The sequence below is a fragment of the Ranitomeya variabilis genome, chromosome 3, assembly GCF_051348905.1.
Source record: "Ranitomeya variabilis isolate aRanVar5 chromosome 3, aRanVar5.hap1, whole genome shotgun sequence".
NCBI classification, from domain to species: domain Eukaryota; kingdom Metazoa; phylum Chordata; class Amphibia; order Anura; family Dendrobatidae; genus Ranitomeya; species Ranitomeya variabilis.
Window position 1 is genome coordinate 13768122 of NC_135234.1, and position 23116 is coordinate 13791237.

The 23116-nt window shown below is 49.6% G+C and overlaps 1 protein-coding gene across 7 annotated transcripts in view; it reads right to left on the reverse strand.

The window, feature by feature from the left end:
- ZBTB20 (zinc finger and BTB domain containing 20) overlaps window positions 1–23116 on the reverse strand; it is a 941497-nt gene that overhangs the window by 192249 nt on the left and 726132 nt on the right. For all 7 annotated transcript variants that reach the window (XM_077293705.1, XM_077293703.1, XM_077293706.1 and 4 more), the window contains one exon: window positions 13939–14058. The gene's annotated coding sequence lies outside the window, so the exon portion shown is untranslated. The remainder of the gene's footprint in view (window positions 1–13938; window positions 14059–23116) is intronic.

Genomic DNA, 23116 nt, shown 5'->3' on the forward strand with positions numbered 1-23116 from the left:
CAGAGCATTGTCTACACTGGATACATTTGTATCTGCATTTCAGTCCAGCTCCCATGGCATTGTCTACACTGGATACATTTGTATCCACATTTCAGTCCAGCTCACAGAGCATTGTCTACACTGGATACAATTGTATCCGCATCTCAGCCCAGCTCACAGAGCATTGTCTACGCTGGATACAATTGTATCCACATCTCAGCCCAGAGCAGGACTAGATATTTACAGGTTTTCATTCCCTGACAGCAAGCAGAGATTATATAGAGAGGAAGTGTTGGCTAAAGTAAACCTGTGCTTTCAATATATTAAAGGATTATTCCCAAAACAGCAAATTATCCCACATCTATAGCACAAGGGTTGACTTGCTGATCGCTGGAGGTATCATTGCTAGGACGCCATCAATCCTGGGAACTGAGCCCTGAGAACGGGTCCTGGATGGAGCAGAGATGCGCATGCTAGACCTCTGTTCTATTCATTGACTATGGGGCCTGGATATTTGCAGCAGTCCCATAGACAATGAATGGGGCAGAGGCCGAGCATGCGTATCTCTGCTCCATCCAGGACCCGTTCTCAGTTCTCAGGATTGCTGGGGGTCCCAGAAGTCAGACCCTCAGCGATCAGCAAGTCCTCAATATAATCGATAGAGGATGACTTTTCTATCATGAGACCTCTGCTGGTTGAGGAGGCGGCTGCTGAGTCACAAGAAGCAGCACGCACACTGATAGAACTAGAGAAAAGGGAACGGTACCGGACAAAATGAGGAATCCTGGCATCTGCACCTATCCCAGCCTTCACATGACTTTTCAGGAAAGATCTGGACCTCTTGGGTCTGCGCCAGATGGTTGTATATGGTATTACCCTATAGGCTATAACAATTCAGATGTAGGAATTATTCCTGAAAACCTCCTGCCGTGGTTCGTAGTCACATAGACGGCATTCATTTAATGATGAGCACAGACCACTCCTCTGCTTCACACCTGAATGCACTTTCTAGCAAATATATTGCAAACCAGACGTCTGCAGCGTGTATCACATAAGTGTATCATAGAAGTGTAATGCTCAGAATTAATTCCAGAATTGAACCAGAAGGGAACTGAAGGTAACCGGATACAGTCACTATAAACAATGTTTCTGTTTGTTTTCACTCTCACCCCTATAATCCTTCACTTTCTACTAACCCCTTTAATCTCTACACCTAGTAAGGAATTGTTCATCTCTTCTTCAATCCTCCACATCCATCTCACCTCCTCCTCTGAACTGTTCCTCAACATACAATCCTCTATCTCCAAACACAGACAGCCCCCTCATGCCCTCTCATACTCCCACCCTCTAACACTTTCTCTGCTCCTTCTCACTGCTGGTGATATCTCTCCATATCCTGGTCCTCCTCACCACATCCCCACAGTCATTTCTATCTCCCATCCACGCTCTATCACATCTTTCCGTAACCTCTCTAACCTTATACCCATCCGCCCAGCCCCCGCTTCCCCAGTCCCACTAGCAGGAGCTCTATGGAACGAACGCTCGCTCTGTCTGTAACAAGCTTTCCTACATCCACGATCTTTTTGTTACTACCAAACTTTCCTTCCACGCCATCACCGAAACCTGGCTCACCCCCTCTGACACAGCCTCTCCTGCTGCACTCTCGTATGGTGGATTCCTCCTTTCACACACACCCCGCCACAGGAGCAAGCATGGCAGGGGAGTTGGTTTTCTCCTGTCAGATAACTGCTCCTTCACCCCAATCTCACTGCCACCCTCTGTTACCCTCCCTTCCTTTGATGTGCACTCTGTGCACATCTATTCCCCCTCCAACCTCTAATTGGCTGTCATTTACTGCCCCCAGGGCCAGCCACCATCTTCTTTGACCACTTCAGCACCTGGCTACTTCATTTCCTTTCCGCGGACATCCTCACTATCATCATGGGCGACTTCAACATCCCCAGTGATACTTCCCTCTCAGCTGCCACTAAACTTCTATCTCTCACTTGCTCCTTCGGCCTCGCTCAATGGTCTTCTGCAGCCACCCACAAAGATGGCCACACACTGGACCTCATCTTCACCCGCCTCTGCTCCCTATCTAACCTCTCTAACTCACCCTACTCACATTCTCTTCCCTCTCCACTCCTTGTCCAAAATCTCCACCCCACAAACTTGCACATCCTTGCAGAAATCTTAAACACCTTGATCTACACTCACTCTCTGAATCCCTCCTCCCTCTTACAGACATAAGTTCCCTACACAATGCGGATGCCGCTGTTTTCTATATAACACCACAATAGCTGTAGCTTTGGAATCGGCCGCCCCTCTCACACATACCAAAGCTCACAAAATCAACAGACAACCCTGGCACACCAACCTGACCAAAGAACTGAGATGGGCTACCAGGGTTGCTGAATGGAGATAGAAAAGATCTCACTCCAACGAGCACAGTCCAAATCGCATTCAAACAGTCCCTCACTACTTTCAAGGCCTCACTCGCTGCAGTAAAACAAACTTTCTTCTCATCTCTCATATCCTCCCTGTCTCACAACCCTAAACAGCTATTCAACACTTTCAATTCTCTCCTCCGTCCCCCAGCACCTCCTCCCTCCCCACTCATCTCGACGGAAGACTTTGCCTCATTTTTTAAGCAGAAGATTGATAACATCAGAGGCAGTTTTGGTCGATAACCCTCAGAGCCCTTCCTCCAAACTTCCCAGCCCTCCTCCTCCAAAACCAACTTCACCATTACAGAAGATCGACTCTCCACTCTACTCTCAAATTCACATCTCTCCACCTGTGCACTTGACCCAATCCCATCCTACTTCATCCCAAACCTCACCACAGTCTTCATTACAACCCTAACCCATCTCTTCAACCTATCACTAACAACTGGTGTTTCCCCTCAAGCTTTAAACATGCCTCAATCACACCTATCCTCAAAAAGCCCTCTCTTGACCCATCCTCTGTATCTAGCCCTATATCACTTCTCCCCTATGCCTCAAAACTACTGGAACAACACGTCTACCTTGAACTGTCCTCCCACCTCTCTTCCTGCTCCCTCTTTGACCGCTTACAATCTGGCTTCTGGTCACACCACTCCACTGAAACTGCCCTAACTAAGGTCACCAAAGACCTATTAACTGCCAAGAGCAAGCAACACTACTCTGTCCTCCTCCTCCTAGACCTGTCGGCTGCCTTTGACACAGTGGACCATTCCATATTACTACAGACCCTCTCATCCCTTGGCATCACAGACTTGGCCCTATCCTGGATCTCATCATACCTAACAGACCGGACATTCAGCGTCTCCCACTCACACACCACCTCCTCACCTCGCCCCCTATCTGTCGGAGTCCCGCAAGGTTCAGTCCTTGGGCCTCTGCTCTTCTCCATTTATACCTTTGGCCTTGGCCAGCTCATACAGTCCCATGGTTTTCAGTATCACCTCTATGCACACAGATCTACATCTCTGGACCAGATATCACCACCCTACTAACCAGAATCCCTCAATGTCTGTCCACTATTTCATCTTTTTTCTCCCCTAAATTTCTAAAACTTAATATGGAAAAAACAGAATTCATCATCTTTCCCCCATCTCACGCGACCCCCTCAACGAACCTATCCATTACAGTAAATGGCTGCCCACTCTCCCCAGTCCCACAATCTCGCTGCCTCGGGGTAATCCTTGACTCTGATCTCTCCTTCAAATCTCATATCCAAGCCCTTTCCACTTCCTGCCGACATCAACTCAAAAATATTTCCCGGATCCGTACATTCCTCAACCAAGAATCTATAAAAACCCTAGTCCATACCCTCATCATCTCCCGCCTCGACTACTGTAACCTGCTCTGTGGCCTCCCCTCTAACACTCTCGCACCCCTCCAATCTATTCTAAACTCTGCTGCCCGACTAATCCACCTGTAAAACCGCTATTCCCTGGCCTCTCCCCTCTGTCAATCCCTGCACTGGCTCCCCATTACCCAGAGACTCCAGTACAAAACCCTAACCATGACGTACAAAGCCATCCACAACCTGTGTCCTCCATACATCTGTGACCTCGTCTCCCGGTACTTTCCTGCACGCAACGTCCGATCCTCACAAGATCTCCTTCTCTACTCCCCTCTTATCTCCTCTTCCCACAATCACATACTGGATTTCTCCCACGCATCCCCCCTACTCTGGAACTCTCTACCACAACACATCAGACTCTCACCTACCATCGTAACCTTCAAAAAGAACCTGAAGACCCACCTCTTCCGACAAGCCTATAACCTGCAGTGACCACCGATCGACCAAACCGCTGCACGACCAGCTGTACCCTCGAATACTGTATCCTCACCCATCCCTTGTATATTGTGAGACCTCGCGAGCAGGGTCCTCTCTCCTCCTGTACCACTTGTGACTTGTATTGTACCCCTTAGTGATGGAGCCAAATTTTTGAAATCTGACCAGTGTCACTTTATGTGGTAGTAACTCTGGAACGCTTCAACAAATCTCAGTGAATTTGATATTGTTTTTTCGAGACACATTATACTTTATGATAATGGTTAATTTAGGTCGATGTGTTTTGTGTTTATTTATAAAAAATATCAGAAATTTGAGAAAAATGTTAAAAAATTAGCAATTTTCAAAATTTGAATGATGCCTTTAATCCAGATAGTCATGCCATAGCAAAACATTAATAAATAACATTTCCCTCATGTCTGCTTTACATCAGCACCATTTGTAAAATGTTCTTTTATTTTGTAAGCACTTTAGGAGGTTTAAAAATGTAGCAGTAATTTTTCATTTTTTTTTAAGGAAATTCACAAAATTTGTTTTTTTAGGGACTTAGCCATGTTTGAAGTGCCTTTAGGGGTCCCATATATTTGGAAACCCCCAAAAGTGATACCATTTAAAATCAGCACCCCCTGACATATTGAAAACTGCAGTCAGGTAATTTATTAACCCTTCAGCTGCTTTTCAGGAATTAATGCAAAGAGACATGACAGAAATGAAAATGTGCATTTTTTACCACCTAAATGCCTCTAACTTCTGAACAGGTTACAACAGCCATCAGACTCTTAGGCCAGAATTTGGTCATGAATTGCCAATCACAAACATCAGGACCACAAAATCATGATCTGAGGGCACCAATTGGGATTAGGAGGAAGCCCCCACAGTCTGTTAACCATTTATAATGATGTAGTCACTATTCAAAGCAGCATCTAAGGGGTTAAACAGATTTGGATGGGGCAAACACTGATTGTGGCTGATGGAGTAAATTGTCAGCTATAGTGTACAGCCGACAGCTGCGGGATTGTCACCTGTATGGGGAGGCTATTCTCTTATATCTCAGGTCAGTTAAAAGACGTATTGGCTGTCATTAAGGGGTTAAGATTACTGTACTTGTTTTTATTATGTATACCCCTCCTCACATGTAAAGCGCCATGGAATAAATGGCGCTATAATAATAAATAATAATGTATATAATATCCAGCAGCGCTAAAGAAAGACGCTCTCCCCTCTCACAGCGGGAACTTCCAGCACACTAACAAGCATTTTCCTTTCCTGACTTAATTAAAGTATATTATAAAACCTATTAAGTCTCACAGCTGAGGCTTTGTTACAATTGCATTTAGTCTAGACAATCCATTCTGAGCTAAATGGACCAGCAGCATAAATCTCTTAACCGGACGGATAGTTTGCTACAATGTAACACAAAATCCGTCACTTTTTAACCATGTGTTCTGCCATTCATCTTGTGTAAATTATCAATAAATATCTTTTGCATATATGTTTGCAACTCTTGGACTTTATTACACTGAATTATGTTTGTGGTGTTTTACAATGTAACACTGTAGGTAAAATGTATTAGGCCAATGTTTCTTCTTTCTAGGGTAAGGCGGTGAGGGCTGGAGAAGGTGGTCAGTTAACAATGCCCAACTCATGGCCGCTACAAACCCAGCGCAGCTGTGGATACACGCAGTGATACATATGCAGCTAAGGCTGGAAACTACTTAAGGAGGAGTGGGCAATGAGCAAAAATGCCTGTGAGCGGTAGTGATCCGATACAATCAGCCTCCACACCGTGGGTCTCTAGTGCCACCTAGTGGAGTTGGCAATAAGAAGTCAGTTTTGACTCTTTAAAGAATCTTGTCACATAACTTAGGATGTAAAGCCAAAGAAAATGAGAAGACTCCATTTGTAGACAGGTGCCTGGGTAGGAGAACTGGCTGGCTGGCCGAGATGCCTTCCACAGAGCGTCTTTCAAGGCTCAATACTGGCAATTAGATTGGCTATCTCCAAAAGGGGCGCAACCAAGGCTACTTTACACTGACAATGGGGAAAGAACCACAAAACTGCTGTCTGCAATGGACTTGTGTGGCCGGGTTCTTTAAAGGGCCAGTTGTGACTTCTAGGATTACTACCTACAGACCCTGAGAAGAGTTATTTGCTGACTTATTTTCCTACCTTGCATTTAATTGCCCATTGTTTTCACTTGGCCAGCTCTTGGTGTTTCCCTTAAGGAGAAATGTCCCCTTTACACCTTCCATTGAAGTCCTCTCATCCAGCCAGCTACTTTTCACTCACAAGGACCCTGAGTAAGTGTCTGCAAAAGGCGTCCTTACCTTTAGGAGACAATCGTGGTTTGGCTTCGATATTGACTCCTAAGATTGTTGCCCGACTAGGCGGCACTAGAGACCCTGCTCTCCTACTCTGTAGAGATTATTTGCATATTTATTTTCCCAGGTAGCATTGCACAGCCTATAAGTCTCCCTACACCTGAGCTTGTAGGAGGGGTGGGAATACTTTTGCACTGAAACTTCCTGCCTGGATTCTGCAATAGACCGCATGAACATCAATGGTGGTGGAGGAGTGCCGGCAGCGATGGCGGTGGAGGAGTGCTGGTAGCAATGGCGATAGAGGAATGCTGGTAGCAATGGCGGTGAAGGAGTATCGGCAGCGATTGTGGCAGAGGAGTGCTGGCAGAGATGGCTGCGCAGGAGTGGTGGTAGCGATGGCGGTGGAGGAGTGTCGGCAGCAATGGTGGCAGAGGAGCGCCGGCAGCGAGGGCGGCGGAGGAGTGCCGGCAGTGATGGAGGTAGAGGAGTGCAGGAAGCGATGGTGGTGAAGGAGTGCCGGCAGCGATGAAGGGGGAGGAGTGCCGGCATGGATGGTGGGGGAGGAGTGCTGGAAGCGATGGTGGCGGAGGAGTGCTGGCAGCGATGGAAGGTGAGTGCCGGCACCGATGGTGGCATAGGAGTCCCGGCAGCGATGGAGGTGGAGGAGTGTCGGCAGCGATGGCAGCAGAGGAGTGCCGGCAGCGATGGTGGCGGAGGAGAGCCGGCAGAGATGGCTGCGGAAGAGTGGTGATAGCGATGGCGGTGGATGAGTGTCGGCAGCAATGGAGGCAGAGGAGTGCCGGAAGCGATCGTGGCGGAGGAGTGCCGGCAGCGATGAAGGGGGAGGAGTGCCGGCAGCGATGGTGGCGGAGGAGTGCAGGCATTGATGGAGGGGGAGGAGTTCCGGTAGTGATAAAGGCGGAGGAGTGCCGGCAATGAAGGAGGGGAAGGAGTGCTGGCAGCGATGACGGCGGAGGAGTGCCAGCAGCGATGGAGGGGGAGGAGTGCGGGCAGCGATAGAGAGGGAGGAGTGCCGGCAGTGATGGCGGCGGAGGAGTGCCAGCAGCGATGGAGGGGGAGGAGTGCCGGAAGCGATGGCGGCGGAGGAGTGCTGGCAGTGATGAAGGGGGAGGAGTGGTGGTAGCGATGGCGGTGGAGGAGTGTCGGCAGCAATGGTGGCAGAGGAGCGCCGGCAGCGAGGGTGGCGGAGGAGTGCCGGCAGTGATGGAGGTAGAGGAGTGCAGGAAGCGATGGTGGCGAAGGAGTGCCGGCAGCGATGAAGGGGGAGGAGTGCCGGCATGGATGGCGGGGGAGGAGTGCTGGAAGCGATGGTGGCGGAGGAGGGCTGGCAGCGATGGAGGGTGAGTGCCGGGACCGATGGTGGCATAGGAGTCCCGGCAGCGATGGAGGTGGAGGAGTGTCGGTAGCGATGGCAGGAGAGGAGTGCCGGCAGCGATGGAGGTGGAGGAGTGTCGGCAGCAATGGCAGCAGAGGAGTGCCGGCAGCGATGGCGGCGGAGGAGAGCCGGCAGAGATGGCTGCGGAAGAGTGGTGATAGCGATGGCGGTGGATGAGTGTCGGCAGCAATGGAGGCAGAGGAGTGCCGGAAGCGATCGTGGCGGAGGAGTGCCGGCAGCGATGAAGGGGGAGGAGTGCCGGCAGCGATGGCGGCGGAGGAGTGCAGGCATTGATGGAGGGGGAGGAGTTCCGGTAGTGATAAAGGCGGAGGAGTGCCAGCAATGAAGGAGGGGAAGGAGTGCTGGCAGCGATGATGGCGGAGGAGTGCCAGCAGCGATGGAGGGGGAGGAGTGCAGGCAGCGATAGAGAGGGAGGAGTGCCGGCAGTGATGGCGGCGGAGGAGTGCCAGCAGCGATGGAGGGGGAGGAGTGCCGGAAGCGATGGCGGCGGAGGAGTGCCGGCAGCGATGAAGGGGGAGGAGTGGTGGTAGCGATGGCGGTGGAGGAGTGTCGGCAGCAATGGTGGCAGAGGAGTGCCGGCAGCGAGGGTGGCGGAGGAGTGCCGGCAGTGATGGAGGTAGAGGAGTGCAGGAAGCGATGGTGGCGAAGGAGTGCCGGCAGCGATGAAGGGGGAGGAGTGCCGGCATGGATGGCGGGGGAGGAGTGCTGGAAGCGATGGTGGCGGAGGAGTGCTGGCAGCGATGGAGGGTGAGTGCCGGCACCGATGGTGGCATAGGAGTCCCGGCAGCGATGGAGGTGGAGGAGTGTCGGCAGCGATGGCAGGAGAGGAGTGCCAGCAGCGATGGAGGTGGAGGAGTGTCGGCAGCGATGGCAGCAGAGGAGTGCCGGCAGCGATGGCGGCAGAGGAGAGCCGGCAGAGATGGCTGCGGAAGAGTGGTGATAGCGATGGCGGTGGATGAGTGTTGGCAGCAATGGAGGCAGAGGAGTGCCGGAAGCGATCGTGGCGGAGGAGTGCCGGCAGCGATGAAGGGGGAGGAGTGCCGGCAGCGATGGCGGCGGAGGAGTGCAGGCATTGATGGAGGGGGAGGAGTTCCGGTAGTGATAAAGGCGGAGGAGTGCCGGCAATGAAGCAGGGGAAGGAGTGCTGGCAGCGATGACGGCGGAGGAGTGCCAGCAGCGATGGAGGGGGAGGAGTGCCGGCAGTGATGGCGGCGGAGGAGTGCCAGCAGCGATGGAGGGGGAGGAGTGCCGGAAGCGATGGCGGAGGAGGAGTGCCGGCAGCGATGAAGCGGGAGGAGTGCTGGCAGCGATGGCAGCGGAGGAGTGCCGGAAGCAATGGTGGCGGAGGAGTGCCGGCAGCGATGAAGTTGGAGGAGTGCCAGCAGCGATGGCGGCGGAGGAGTGCCGGCAGTGATGGAGGGGGAGGAGAGCTGGCAGTGATGATAGCGGAGGAGTGCTGGCAATGATGGAGGGGGAGGAGTGCTGGCAGCGATGATGGCGGGAGGAGTGCCGGCAGCGATGGAGGGGGAGGAGTTCCGGCAGTGATGGAGGCAGAGGAGTGCCGGAAGCGATGAAGGGGGAGGAGTGCCGGCAGCGATGAAGGGGGAGGAGTGCCAGCAGCGATGGCGGCGGAGGAGTGCCGGCAGCGATGAAGGGGAAGGAGTGCCAGCAGCGATGGCGGCGGAGGAGTGCCGGCAGTGATGGGGCGGAGGAGTGCCGGCAGCGATGGGGGCGGAGGAGCGCCGGCAGCGATGGGGGCAGAGGAGTGCCGGCAGCGATTGGGGCGGAGGAGTGCCAGCAGCGATGGGGGCGGAGGAGTGCCGGCAGCGATGGTGGTGGAGGAGTGCCGGCAGTGATTGTGGTGGTGGAGTGCCAGCAGTGATGGTGGTGGAGGAGTGCCAGCAGTGATGGGGGCAGAGGAGTGCCGGCAGTGATGGAGGAGTGCTGGCAGTGATGGTGGTGGAGGAGTGCCGGCAGTGATGGGGGCAGAGGAGTGCCGGCAGTGATGGTGGTGGAGGAGTGCCGGCAGTGATGGTGGTGGAGGAGTGCCGGCAGTGTTGGTGGTGGAGGAGTGCCGGCAGTGATGGGGGTGGAGGAGTTCCGGCAGTGATGGAGGAGTGCCGGCAGTGATGGGGCGGAGGAGTGCTGGCAGCGATGGGGGCGGAGGAGCGCCGGCAGCGATGGGGGCAGAGGAGTGCCGGCAGCGATGGGGGCGGAGGAGTGCCGGCAGCGATGGTGGTGGAGGAGTGCCGGCAGTGATTGTGGTGGTGGAGTGCCAGCAGTGATGGTGGTGGGGGAGTGCCGGCAGTGATGGGGGCAGAGGAGTGCCGGCAGTGATGGAGGAGTGCTGGCAGTGATGGTGGTGGAGGAGTGCCGGCAGTGATGGGGGCAGAGGAGTGCTGGCAGTGATGGTGGTGGAGGAGTGCCGGCAGTGATGGTGGTGGAGGAGTGCCGGCAGTGATGGTGGTGGAGGAGTGCCGGCAGTGATGGTGGTGGAGGAGTGCCGGCAGTGATGGGGGTGGAGGAGTGCCGGCAGTGATTGTGGGGGTGGAGTGCCAGCAGTGATGGTGGTGGAGGAGTGCCGGCAGTGATGGGGGCAGAGGAGTGCCGGCAGTGATGGAGGAGTGCTGGCAGTGATGGTGGAGGAGGAGTGCCGGCAGTGATGGGGGCAGAGGAGTGCCGGCAGTGATGGTGGTGGAGGAGTGCCAGCAGTGATGGTGGTGGAGGAGTGCCGGCAGTGATGGTGGTGGAGGAGTGCCGGCAGTGTTGGTGGTGTAGGAGTGCCGGCAGTGATGGTGGTGGAGGAGTGCCGGCAGTGTTGGTGGTGGAGGAGTGCCGGCAGTGATGGTGGTGGAGGAGTGCCGGCAGTGATGGGGGCAGAGGAGTGCCGGCAGTGATGGTGGTGGAGGAGTGCCGGCAGTGATGGTGGTGGAGGAGTGCCGGCAGTGATGGTGGTGGAGGAGTGCCGGCAGTGTTGGTGGTGGAGGAGTGCCGGCAGCGATGGTGGTGGAGGAGTGCCGGCAGTGATTGTGGTGGTGGAGTGCCAGCAGTGATGGTGGTGGAGGAGTGCCGGCAATGATGGGGGCAGAGGAGTGCCGGCAGTGATGGAGGAGTGCTGGCAGTGATGGTGGAGGAGGAGTGCTGGCAGTGATGGGGGCAGAGGAGTGCCGGCAGTGATGGTGGTGGAGGAGTGCCAGCAGTGATGGTGGTGGAGGAGTGCCGGCAGTGATGGTGGTGGAGGAGTGCCGGCAGTGTTGGTGGTGGAGGAGTGCCGGCAGTGATGGGGGTGGAGGAGTGCCGGCAGTGATGGAGGAGTGCCGGCAGTGATGGGGGCAGAGGAGGAGGAGTGCCGGAAGCGATGGCGCAAGGTTTAGGCTACTGAGAGATAATCGGTGCAATGATAACAGCGAGATGCAGAATAATACCAACAGCTGGTGCCGTAAAACTGCTTTTAAAGAAACATATTCATTTACGAGAGGGGGGGGGGAGGAGGAAAAAAATTCTGCCTGTGACTGGTGACATGAGCGGCGTAGTCTCTAATTATTCTGATCAAGAGAGGGAAACACAACACTAACTTTAATTGTGTTTAACTGATATTTAATCAGGACTCAGTGAACTGCAGATTAAAGCTGAAATTCATAAACCATAATTAGCCGATCGTCAGAATCTTATGGTCCATGCTCTCCCTCAGCTTGGGTGTCTGGCACAGTGCCCCGGATTTTTGGCAGTGCTAGAGACAGCCGAGCGGATTGAGGTAAGCATCTCGGATCCCTGCAGTGGATTTGTGCCGCCACCTATAGGTCCGGGCGGCGTGGGACCGGGGCGCTGGGAATTGTCTACGTCTTATCTTTCCCGGCCTATCGTTTACCTGGAGCCGGCACGGCAGCGGGGATTTGTCTCCTCCTTGCATCTGATATTCTTATCTTATGTTCCCTCTGATAGCCACTGAGAGGCTTTTTGGTGCAAAACCAAACTTTTTTTTGTCAGAACCTGATCTGTCCCGGTAAATGGATCTGAGCGCAGTCAGTCGACGGCAGCAGCGAGGACTGGAGGAGGAGAAGATGGAGCAGAGGTCCTCTGAGGACAAAGAATTCACAGACAGTGGATCCAAAATAAACGTAAACAATCGGAGCCTCGGACACTCGATACTCCGCCGCCGCACATTCCATTAGGGCTTTATTGCATTAAAGTCTCAGGAAATACACGTCGTCCTCATCTGTCGCTGCTAGAAGGAACCATTATTAATATCTGATCCTGGGAAAGCTGGGTGTCAGCACATAGCGGGGCAGCCACCACTAATGAGGAAAGTACCACTGCAAAAACGAATATTCAAATATGTCAGGATAAGCCGCTGTGTGCACATGAGGAATAACAAGTCATAAACATTACACATCTTGTATTCTGCATTTTCTCCAGTTTTCCACTCAGCAGGACCGATCTCCAGCTCAGTTGTCTCTGAGCTAGTGTTACTAGCTGCTGTACTATCTCCCATACTCGGCGCAGACAGAAGAGACAGGTTCTTACTTTCTTGTCTCTATGTAGCAAACGTTGAAAAGCAGCAGCACCAGCAACATGGAGAACATTATACAGCAGTGCTGAGCAGTGTAGCTGTGAATCCAGCACTCTGCAGAGGTAAAACACCAAAAGCTGTAGCACACATCTACTGTCTGTGTGTGTCTCTAAGACCGGTGTCACACTAGCGCATAGCATCCGATACAATATGCTAATGACCCTCAGCACCAGCTCTGCTGCGAGCCAGAGCCCAGTGTCATGCTACTGTGCTCCGATCCTCTCGCATGAAAGGATCGGAGAACAATTACAGAAGAGGTAGAGAAAGTAATGTCTCCATCTCCTCTGCTGCCGCTGTTGGCATGACGTCAAAGATTGAGAAATGGCTTTATAACCTTTTCAAGACTGATAGATCTCAATTAGTTTGTTTCTCATTTGTTCCAGAATGTCTGTGGATTGCGGCATGATGTCTAGCTTTTCAGGATCTTTTGGTCTACTTCATTTTGTCAGGCAGGTCCTATTTAAGTGATTTCTTGATTGAGAACAGGTGTGGCAGTAATCAGGTTTGCGCGTGGCTAGGGAATGTGAACTCAGCTTTCCAAAGATGTGATCAACCACATGTGATCAAGCCTCCTGGTTCATAAATAAAATGCTAGAAGTTACTACAGTAGAAACTGACACAGAGCAGAGGAGACAAATCACAATGTATCTGTGAACAGTAAAGCAGCATCATATTCCAGTCAGGGTCTATGGAAATCTGGGTGACAGATCACACCAGATCAATAACAGTATATAGGCCCTTGGCAGTGTAATATCTCATCATAATGTACAATTCTTTGGAGGCAGATGTGGCCCCCTGACCTCCTGGGCCCCTGTGGGCAGCACCAGTGGTTTGTTGGCTCCTGGCTCACACATTAGATTCAGTACCTGGTTAATTAGTCCATTGTTGTGACAGTGACGTGGGCCTTTTAACGAGCCGCCGGCATTACACAGCATAAATTATTGCTGATATGTCACTTTATGCTCCCTATGGTTGGGCATTGTGTATAATTCATGGCCCCGAGCCTCCAGATTCACCCTCGGCATCAGGGCATCTGAACTTTACAGCTTACAACTTTACACCGGCTTCTACACCAGTCACAGCCAGAGCTGCGATCACAATTCTGCTGGTTATCTGTCAGCTCTTGGGCTTAGGCACCTATGTGACTGCTGCCTCCTGCTGGGATGTATTGTGGGCGATGCAGAGTAGGGTCTGACAAATAAAGCGCCCACAGTGCGGGGAGTGCGGCACATCACTGTTAGCGGATCGCTGGGTCAGGTGTACCAGCACTGTGGTGACAGCCGGGACCATTATTTATGCAGCTTTGGATGTGATCGGAGCACAAATCAATGTCAGGAAATATGCAGGACAAGACTAAACAATACCTTTTAGTGCGGCAGGTCTGGGCGTCTGGGTCTACGGCCGCTGCTCATTCCCGCTCTCCTGAGGGGTCTCATAAACATGGGCGATATCCCCGAATCCCGCTAGTGTCAGCCAGCAGTCACCTATGGGAAGAAGAGGAACAAACATAAAGAAATATGTCTCTGACTGTAGGGTTTACACGGGTAAAAAGAATCCGAAAGACTGGAGAGGTCGACCCTCGCCCCAGAGCGGACACTCTAATCAGCAGGACCCCCACAATGTACATATGTGCCAGGCAGACAGCGGTAACGTCACCTGTGCCAGAGCCATCCAGTAAATGATCCACTACCCCCACACCGCAGACAGTGAGCGGAGTCTGTACATGTTACATATACACCTCACAGACACACGTACAATACATACACACCGCAGACAGTGAGCGGAGTCTGTACACGTTACATATACACCTCACAGACACACGTACAATACATACACACCGTGGACAGTGAGCGGAGTCAGTACACGTTACACACATACACACCTCCCAGACACACGTACGATACATACACACCGCAGACAGTGAGCGGAGTCTGTACACGTTACACACATACACACCTCACAGACACACGTACGATACATACACACCGCGGACAGTGAGCGAAGTCTGTACACATTACACACATACACACCTCACAGACACACGTACAATACATACACACCGCGGACAGTGAGTGGAGTCTGCACACGTTACATATACACCTCCCAGACACACGTATGATACATACACACCGCGGACAGTGAGCGGAGTCTGTACACGTTAAACACATACACACCTCACAGACACACGTACGATACATACACGCAGCAGACAGAGCGGAGTCTGTACACGTTACATATACACCTCACAGACACACGTACGATACATACACACCGCGGACAGTGAGTGGAGTCTGTACACGTTACACACACTCAATACATCAATATCACAGATACAAAACAAACACCCATCATACACACATATCAAACATACATACACTTATTGCACACAGATACATACATACATGCACATGCATAATAGACATATATACACTATGTTCCAAATTATTATGCAAATTACATTTTTCTCTGATTTTCCTAAATGGTCGATGTAAATGACGGTCAGTCTAATAAAAGTCATCACCCCTTAGCGTATACATTGAATTTTATTGAATAAACCTCCCAATGATAACAGTATAATCTCCAAAATGAATAAAAACTTAAAATGCTCTGTTCCAAATTATTAGGCACAGTAGAATTTCTAAACATTTGATATGTTTTAAAGAACTGAAAATGCTCATTTGTGGAATTTGCAGCATTAGGAGGTCACATTCACTGAACAAAAAAGCTATTTAACTCCAAAACCTCCTAACAGGCCAAGTTACATGTTAACATAGGCGCCTTCTTTGATGTCACCTTCACAATTCTTGCATCCATTGAACTTGTGAGTTTATGGAGAGTTTCTGCTTGTATTTCTTTGCATGAAGTCAGAATCGCCTCCCAGAGCTGCTGTTTTGATGTGAACTGCCTCCCACCCTCATAGATCTTTTGCTTTATGATACTCCAAAGGTTCTCTATAGGGTTGAGGTCAGGGGAAGATGGTGGCCACACCATGAGTTTATCTCCTTTTATGCCCATAGCAGCCAATGACTCAGAGGTATTCATTGTCATGCATGAAGATGATTTTGCTCCTGAAGGCAACTTTCTGCTTTTTAGACCATGGAAGAAAGTTGTCAGTCAGAAACTCTATTTACTTTGCTGAGGTCATTTTCACACCTTCAGGAACCTTAAAGGGCCCCACCAGCTGGATCTCCATGATTCCAGCCCAAAACATGACTCCTCCACCTCCTTGCTGACGTCGCAGCCTTGTTGGGACATGGTACCATCCACCAACCATCCACTACTCCATCCATCTGGATCGTCCAGAGTTGCTCGACACTCATCAGTAAACAAGACTGTTTGAAAATTAGTCTCCATGTATGTCTGGGCCCACTGCAACCGTTTCTGCTGTGAACACTGTTTAGGAGTGGCCGAATAGTAGGTTTATGCACCACAGCAAGCCTTTGAAGGATCCTACACCTTGAGGTTCGAGGGACCCCAGACGCACCAGCAGCTTCAAATAACTGTTTCCTGCTTTGTAATGGTATTTTGGCAGCTGCTCTCTTAATCCAATGAATTTGTCTGGCAGAAGCCTTCCTCATTATGCCTTTTTCTGCATGAACTCTGTCTGTGCTGTGTTTCAGTCACAAATCTCATCAGAGTATGATGATCACTCTTATGTTTTCGTGAAATATCTAATTTTTTCATACCTTGTCCAAGGCATTGCACTATTTGATGCTTTTCAGCAGCAGAGAGATCCTTTTTATTTCCCATATTGCTTGAAACCTGTGACTGCTTAATAATGTGGAACATCATTTTTGAGTAGTTTTCCTTTAATTAGAATCACCTGGAAAACTAATTATCACATGTGTTTAAGATTGATTTCAGTGATTCATTGAGCCCTGAGACCCAATACCATCCACGAGTTTATTTGAAAAACAAAACAATTAAATCTTTAAGACACTTAAATGCAATTTGCATAATAATTTGGAACACAGTGTATATACACATGCATTATACACACACACACATATACAGTATATATATATATATATATATATATATATATATATATATATATATATATATATAAATATATATATATATATATATATATATATATATATATATATATATATATACACTCACTGGCCACTTTATTAGGTACACCTGTCCAACTTCTTGTTAACACTTAATTTCTAATCAGCCAATCACATGGCGGCAACTCAGTGCATTTAGGCATGTAGACATGGTCAAGACAATCTCCTGCAGTTCAAACCGAGCATCAGTATGGGGAAGAAAGGTGATTTGAGTGCCTTTGAACGTGGCATGGTTGTTGGTGCCAGAAGGGCTGGTCTGAGTATTTCAGAAACTGCTGATCTACTGGGATTTTCACGCACAACCATCTCTAGGGTTTACAGAGAATGGTCCGAAAAAGAAAAAAAATCCAGTGAGCGGCAGTTCTGTGGGCGGAAATGCCTTGTTGATGCCAGAGGTCAGAGGAGAATGGGCAGACTGGTTCGAGCTGATAGAAAGGCAACAGTGACTCAAATCGCCACCCGTTACAACCAAGGTAGGCCTAAGAGCATCTCTGAACGCACAGTGCGTCGAACTTTGAGGCAGATGGGCTACAGCAGCAGAAGACCACACCGGGTACCACTCCTTTCAGCTAAGAACAGGAAACTGAGGCTACAATTTGCACAAGCTCATCGAAATTGGACAGTAGAAGATTGGAAAAACGTTGCTTGGTCTGATGAGTCTCGATTTCTGCTGCGACATTCGGATGGTAGGGTCAGAATTTGGCGTAAACAACATGAAAGCATGGATCCATCCTGCCTTGTATGGAGCATCTTTGGGATGTGCAGCCGACAAATCTGCGGCAACTGTGTGATGCCATCATGTCAATATGGACCAAAATCTCTGAGGAATGCTTCCAGCACCTTGTTGAATCTATGCCACGAAGAATTGAGGCAGTTCTGAAGGCAAAAGGGGGTCCAACCCGTTACTAGCATGGTGTACCTAAGAAAGTGGCCGGTGAGTGTATATATATATACACACACACATGCATCATACATAAACATGCATCACACATACACTTCTTACATATCACATACATATATTATGGACACACACGTACATGCATAATAAACACACATATATATGCACACATATACAGTATATACATGCATGAAACATACAAACACATGCATACTCATGTATACACATGTTACATGAAGACACACACACATATACACACACATGCATAAGACATATATACATATAAACATATATACATACACACATACAGATACATCAAACATACATACACATGCATCATACATGCACACATATACATACACACACACATATATATATATATATATATATATATATATATATATATATTTATACACATGGATCATACACACATTTATACTATACATAAACATACACGTGCATCATACACGCAATTTACATACACATATTACACACGTCACATGGACACACACATACATACACATACTACAGACGCACAGATACATACTTACACACATAAGATACTCATATACACAATACACACATGTAACATACACATGCATCATACATACACGTATTACATACATATCACATACACATATTACAGACAAACATGCATAAGACACACATATACATACACACATCAAACATACGTACACAAGCATCATACATACACATATTACATACATATCTACATACACACATTACCTGGACAAACACATCACACACACAGAGACACCTCTACCCTCATATGACCAAACCTCTTTCACAGGGGGGTTTCTTGCCCCAGTACAGGGGGCAGAGATCACAGTATAATGAACACTCGGTGGGGGGCCGATGTCTGTTGGACATGTAAACAGATGACGCTGCAGTGCACGGCTGACATCATTTAACCCCCTTAATTCTAAGATCAGCCAGGAACACGGAATCTGTATTATCCTTGTGAAATATGGAGCAGATCTGCAGACATCATTGCCTGGCTGTGAGCAGAGACGCCATGAAATATTCACAAGGCGGTCACTTCACACTGCTCGCCCGCGAGAGGGGTCACATATTATTAGAGGGACACTCCAGGTGTATTAGTGGCCACGACTGCTCCCGGGGCTCCGACATTCAGTAGTATCCTAGTAGGGATGGATGCAGGGAGTGTAACCTGTCCCATAAGTGGTGGCAAATGGGAAGACTGATAGTCACAAAATGTCGACAGAAGAGTATTATCCCACCATCTCCTGCCATCCATCACAGATAATTATCGGAGCTATGGATCTTCTCGCCCAGTCATCAGAAGCCCTCAGGGATGGAGAACCTGGATTACATCCCCTGTAGATGGCAGGTGGCGTGGTGAACCACTAGTAGAACTGGTCACATCATTGGTTTATGTTATACCAAGGTCATATAATCATCAGTGGTCATCATCCACTACCAGGGATTCTACAGAAACACCATGTTCAGCCACATGTAGCCTGGTAACGGAGGATAATGTCCAGGGTGGGCCATGTATATGGATACACCTAAATAAGATGGGAATGGTTGGTGATGTCAGCTTCCTGTTTGTGGCACAATAGTATATGGGAGGGCGGAAAACTTTTCAAGATGGGTGGTGACCATGGCGGCCATTTTGGATCCAACTTTATTTTTGCCAATGGGAAGAGGGTAATGTGACACATCAAACTTATTGAGAATTTCAGAAGAAAAACAATGGTGTGCTTTATTGTAACGTAACTTTATTCTTTTACAAGTTATTTACATGTTTATGACCACTTATAAAATGTGTTCAAAGTGCTGCCCATTGTGTTGGATTGTCAGTGCAGCCCTCTTCTCACACTCTTGACAAACTGATAGCAACACCGCAGAAGAAATGCTAGCACAGGCTTCCCGTATCTGTTGTCTCAGATGCTGGGGTCATATGAAGGCAATTGTCTATGCTGTGAAGATACGAGATGTGCAGCATCTGAAACAACAGATACGGGAAGCCTGTGCTAGCATTTCTGCGGGGCGGAGTGGAGTTGGGGGGTACGGGGCTGAGTGGAGTTGGGGGAGTACGGGACTGAGTGGAGTTGGGGGGTACGGGGCTGAGTGGAGTTGGGGGGTACGGGGCTGAGTGGAGTTGGGGGGTACGGGGCTGAGTGGAGTTGGGGGGTACGGGGCTGAGTGGAGTGGGGGGTACGGGGCTGAGTGGAGTGGGGGGTACGGGGCTGAGTGGAGTTGGGAGTACAGGGCTAAGTGGAGTTGGGGGGTACGGGGCTGAGTGGAGTTGGGGGGTACGGGGCTGAGTGGAGTGGGGGGTACGGGGCTGAGTGGAGTTGGGGGGTACGGGGCTGAGTGGAGTTGGGGGGTACGGGGCTGAGTGGAGTTGGGGGGTACGGGGCTGAGTGGAGTGGGGGGTACGGGGCTGAGTGGGAGTACGGGGCTGAGTGGAGTTGGGGGGGTACAGTGCTGAGTGGAGTTGGGGGGTACGGGGCTGAGTGGAGTTGGGGGGTATGGGGCTGAGTGGAGTGGGGGGTACGGGGCTGAGTGGGAGTACGGGGCTGAGTGGAGTTGGGGGGTACGGGGCTGAGTGGAGTTGGGGGGTACGGGGCTGAGTGGAGTTGGGGGGTACGGGGCTCAGTGGAGTTGGGGGGTACGGGGCTGAGTGGAGTGGGGGGTACGGGGCTGAGTGGGAGTACGGGGCTGAGTGGAGTTGGGGGGGTACAGTGCTGAGTGGAGTTGGGGGGTACGGGGCTGAGTGGAAATGGGGGGTATGGGGCTGAGTGGAGTGGGGGGTACGGGGCTGAGTGGGAGTACGGGGCTGAGTGGAGTTGGGGGGTTCTCTTGACTGATAGTCAAAGACTATGATGTGGGACGCCTTACCTACTGATTATTATTCTTTTCTTCTTCTTGGAAAGATTAAAAATGCTCAATAAAGAATTCTACGATTTCTCTTACTGAGAAGAATCCCTTCGCACAGCTAAGGAGGATTCTCTTTTTCCCATGTCATGAACAACTTTAATCTTGGAGTAAAATATTTTTTATATCCAAAACTTTTCTAATGAAATGTAAGTATTTATAGATTTTTTTCATGCCATTAAAACAAAGCAACGTAGCAAACAGTCTTCACTGAAAAAATAAAGAAATCTGTTTTCTGTGTAGCGTTCCGGGCTCGCGTGTCTGCAGACGTGAAACAAACCGTGTCTGTCTCGCCTTGAAGCCTTTCATCTGTCTGGGTAGAGCAGGAAAGCATGGAAACATACAACCCACGAGCGATGAGTCTGTAACCAGGGAGACACATGGTTTTGCATGGGGACTGCATACAGAAAGCAGAATGATATTTCTAATCAGAACTTTACAAAGTTACTGTTTTTTTGTTTGTTTTTTTAACATTGGAGCGTTAAAACATTGGTTGCAGAAGTGAACACACCCTAAAAGTACATTTTTTTTGCCTTATTATAAAAGGATGAGTAAAAGAAAGGGTCACTATGAAATCAGTCCGTGATATTGGTGCCTCCGCTGATTCTGTCATTCTTCTCCACATTTCCAGTTCGGTGTCATTGTACGACAAAGAAAATGGCGCTGATGGTTTGTAGCGAGCGGAGGGACTGATCTGTTATTTTTCTGGAGACACATAACCAGATTTCACCACGATACCCTGCGCCGCAGGTCTGATAAAGGCGTCTCTGTTCCATATTTATGGCTCTGTGAATGACATCAGATAAACAAGAGCTGAGCGCGGGAGGAGGAGGACGAGGAGGAGGAGAGGCAGAAACGCTCAGCTACGTGTTATGAAGCTGTGAAACGATCTGACGCTTTAATATCCGTTAGCTCTGGCTCGTTAAGGAGCGGCGGTGGGTGTGTGCCGACTGACGGGCGCGGAGTCCATGTGTACTTGCTGGGGTCCCCGAAATATTGATAAGATGCCAAGAAGTAAGTAAAGTATTGATGCGGGCAGCCGGCCCAGTGGCAGACACCTCTCAGACACAGCGTTTAAATGTCACAGATTAATGAATTTTCATGAAACAGTGAGACGAGAATAAAAAAAAAAAGAAAACATGATCAAAAAGATTGTTTCCACAGCAGCCGATGGCGGAGGATGCGGTGTCCACATAGCGCAAAGCAAAGGGATCACATGCCGCAGAGATACAAGCCAAGGGAGGGCCGGGCGGCCAGTGGGCTCCGGGAATCTCAGGAGATGGGGGGCATTCAGAGGTCCCACAATGATGAGCCCAAGCCTCATAATCAATATTACATTGGTGCAGACATGGCAGAACGTCTGATTCATGACCGCGACGAGCCGGAACGCCTGGTGTTATCCAATGGACGATAGCACGCAGTTCCCACATTGCTAGAGCTCCGAGGAATGGGAAGGGTTAAAGGCTACACATGCAAGTCTATTATGACAAACAGACTTGATATTGTCCTGGGGTGTCACCAGCATTTTCAGGTCTCAGTTATCCTTCTTCAGGCCTTCGAGGGCCAGTAGACCAATATCAAGATCCGTCCACTGTGGATCAAACACGACTATGCTGTGGCAACTCTTGATGTGTCACCCGTCACTCGCCTCGGTCCTCTAGTGTGTAAGTCTTGTTGTAGGGACACTCTGTAGATCCAGGAATCACACACATCCTAAATCCCTCATGTGGGTGGATATGGTAAAGGTGCGAGCACACAAAGCTTGGTCAAAGGTCCTCCAAAGATGTCAGCGCACCGCTGACCTAAGGTGGAGAACATCCACAGTACCAACAGGCAAGGTCTGAGGTGGCCATCACCCAGGACTAGATGGCAAGATGGGTGGGTAAGAGGCAATACATTTGTGTGAAAAAGTGTTCACCCCCTTCGTGATTTCTTACTTGGCATGTCTGTCACTTCAATGTTTCAGACACCAAACAAATGTAAACATTAGACAAAGATGACACAAGTAATCACACAATGTAGGTTATAAATGAAGGTCTTTATTATTAAGGGAAAAAGAAATCCAAACCTACAGGTCCCTGTGTGATAAAGTGATTGCCCCTAAACCTAATAACTGGTCGGGCCGCCCTTAGCAGCAACAATTGCAATCAAGCGTTTGCGATAACTGGCAATGAGGCCAACGCTCTGGAGGAATTTTGGCCGCTCATCTTTGCAGAATTGTTGTAATTCAGCCACATTGGAGGTTTCCGAGCATGAAGCACCTTTTTAAGGTCATGTTACAGCACCTCAACCGATTAAGGTCAGGACTTTGACTAGGCCACTGCAAAGTCTTAATTTAGTTTTTCTTAATCCATTCAGAGGTGGACTTGCTGGTTGTTTTGGATCATTGTCATGCTGCATAACCCAAGTGCGCTTCAGCTTGAGGTCACGAACAGATGGCCGGACATTCTCCTTCAGGATTTTTTGGTAGACAGCAGAATTCATAGTTCTATTTACAACAACAAGTCTTCCAGGTCTTGAAGCAGCAAAACAGACTCAGACCATCACACTACCACCACCATATTTTACTGTTGGTATGATGTTCCTTTTCTGAAATGCTGTTACTTCTATGCCAGATGTAATGGGACACACACCCTCCAAAAA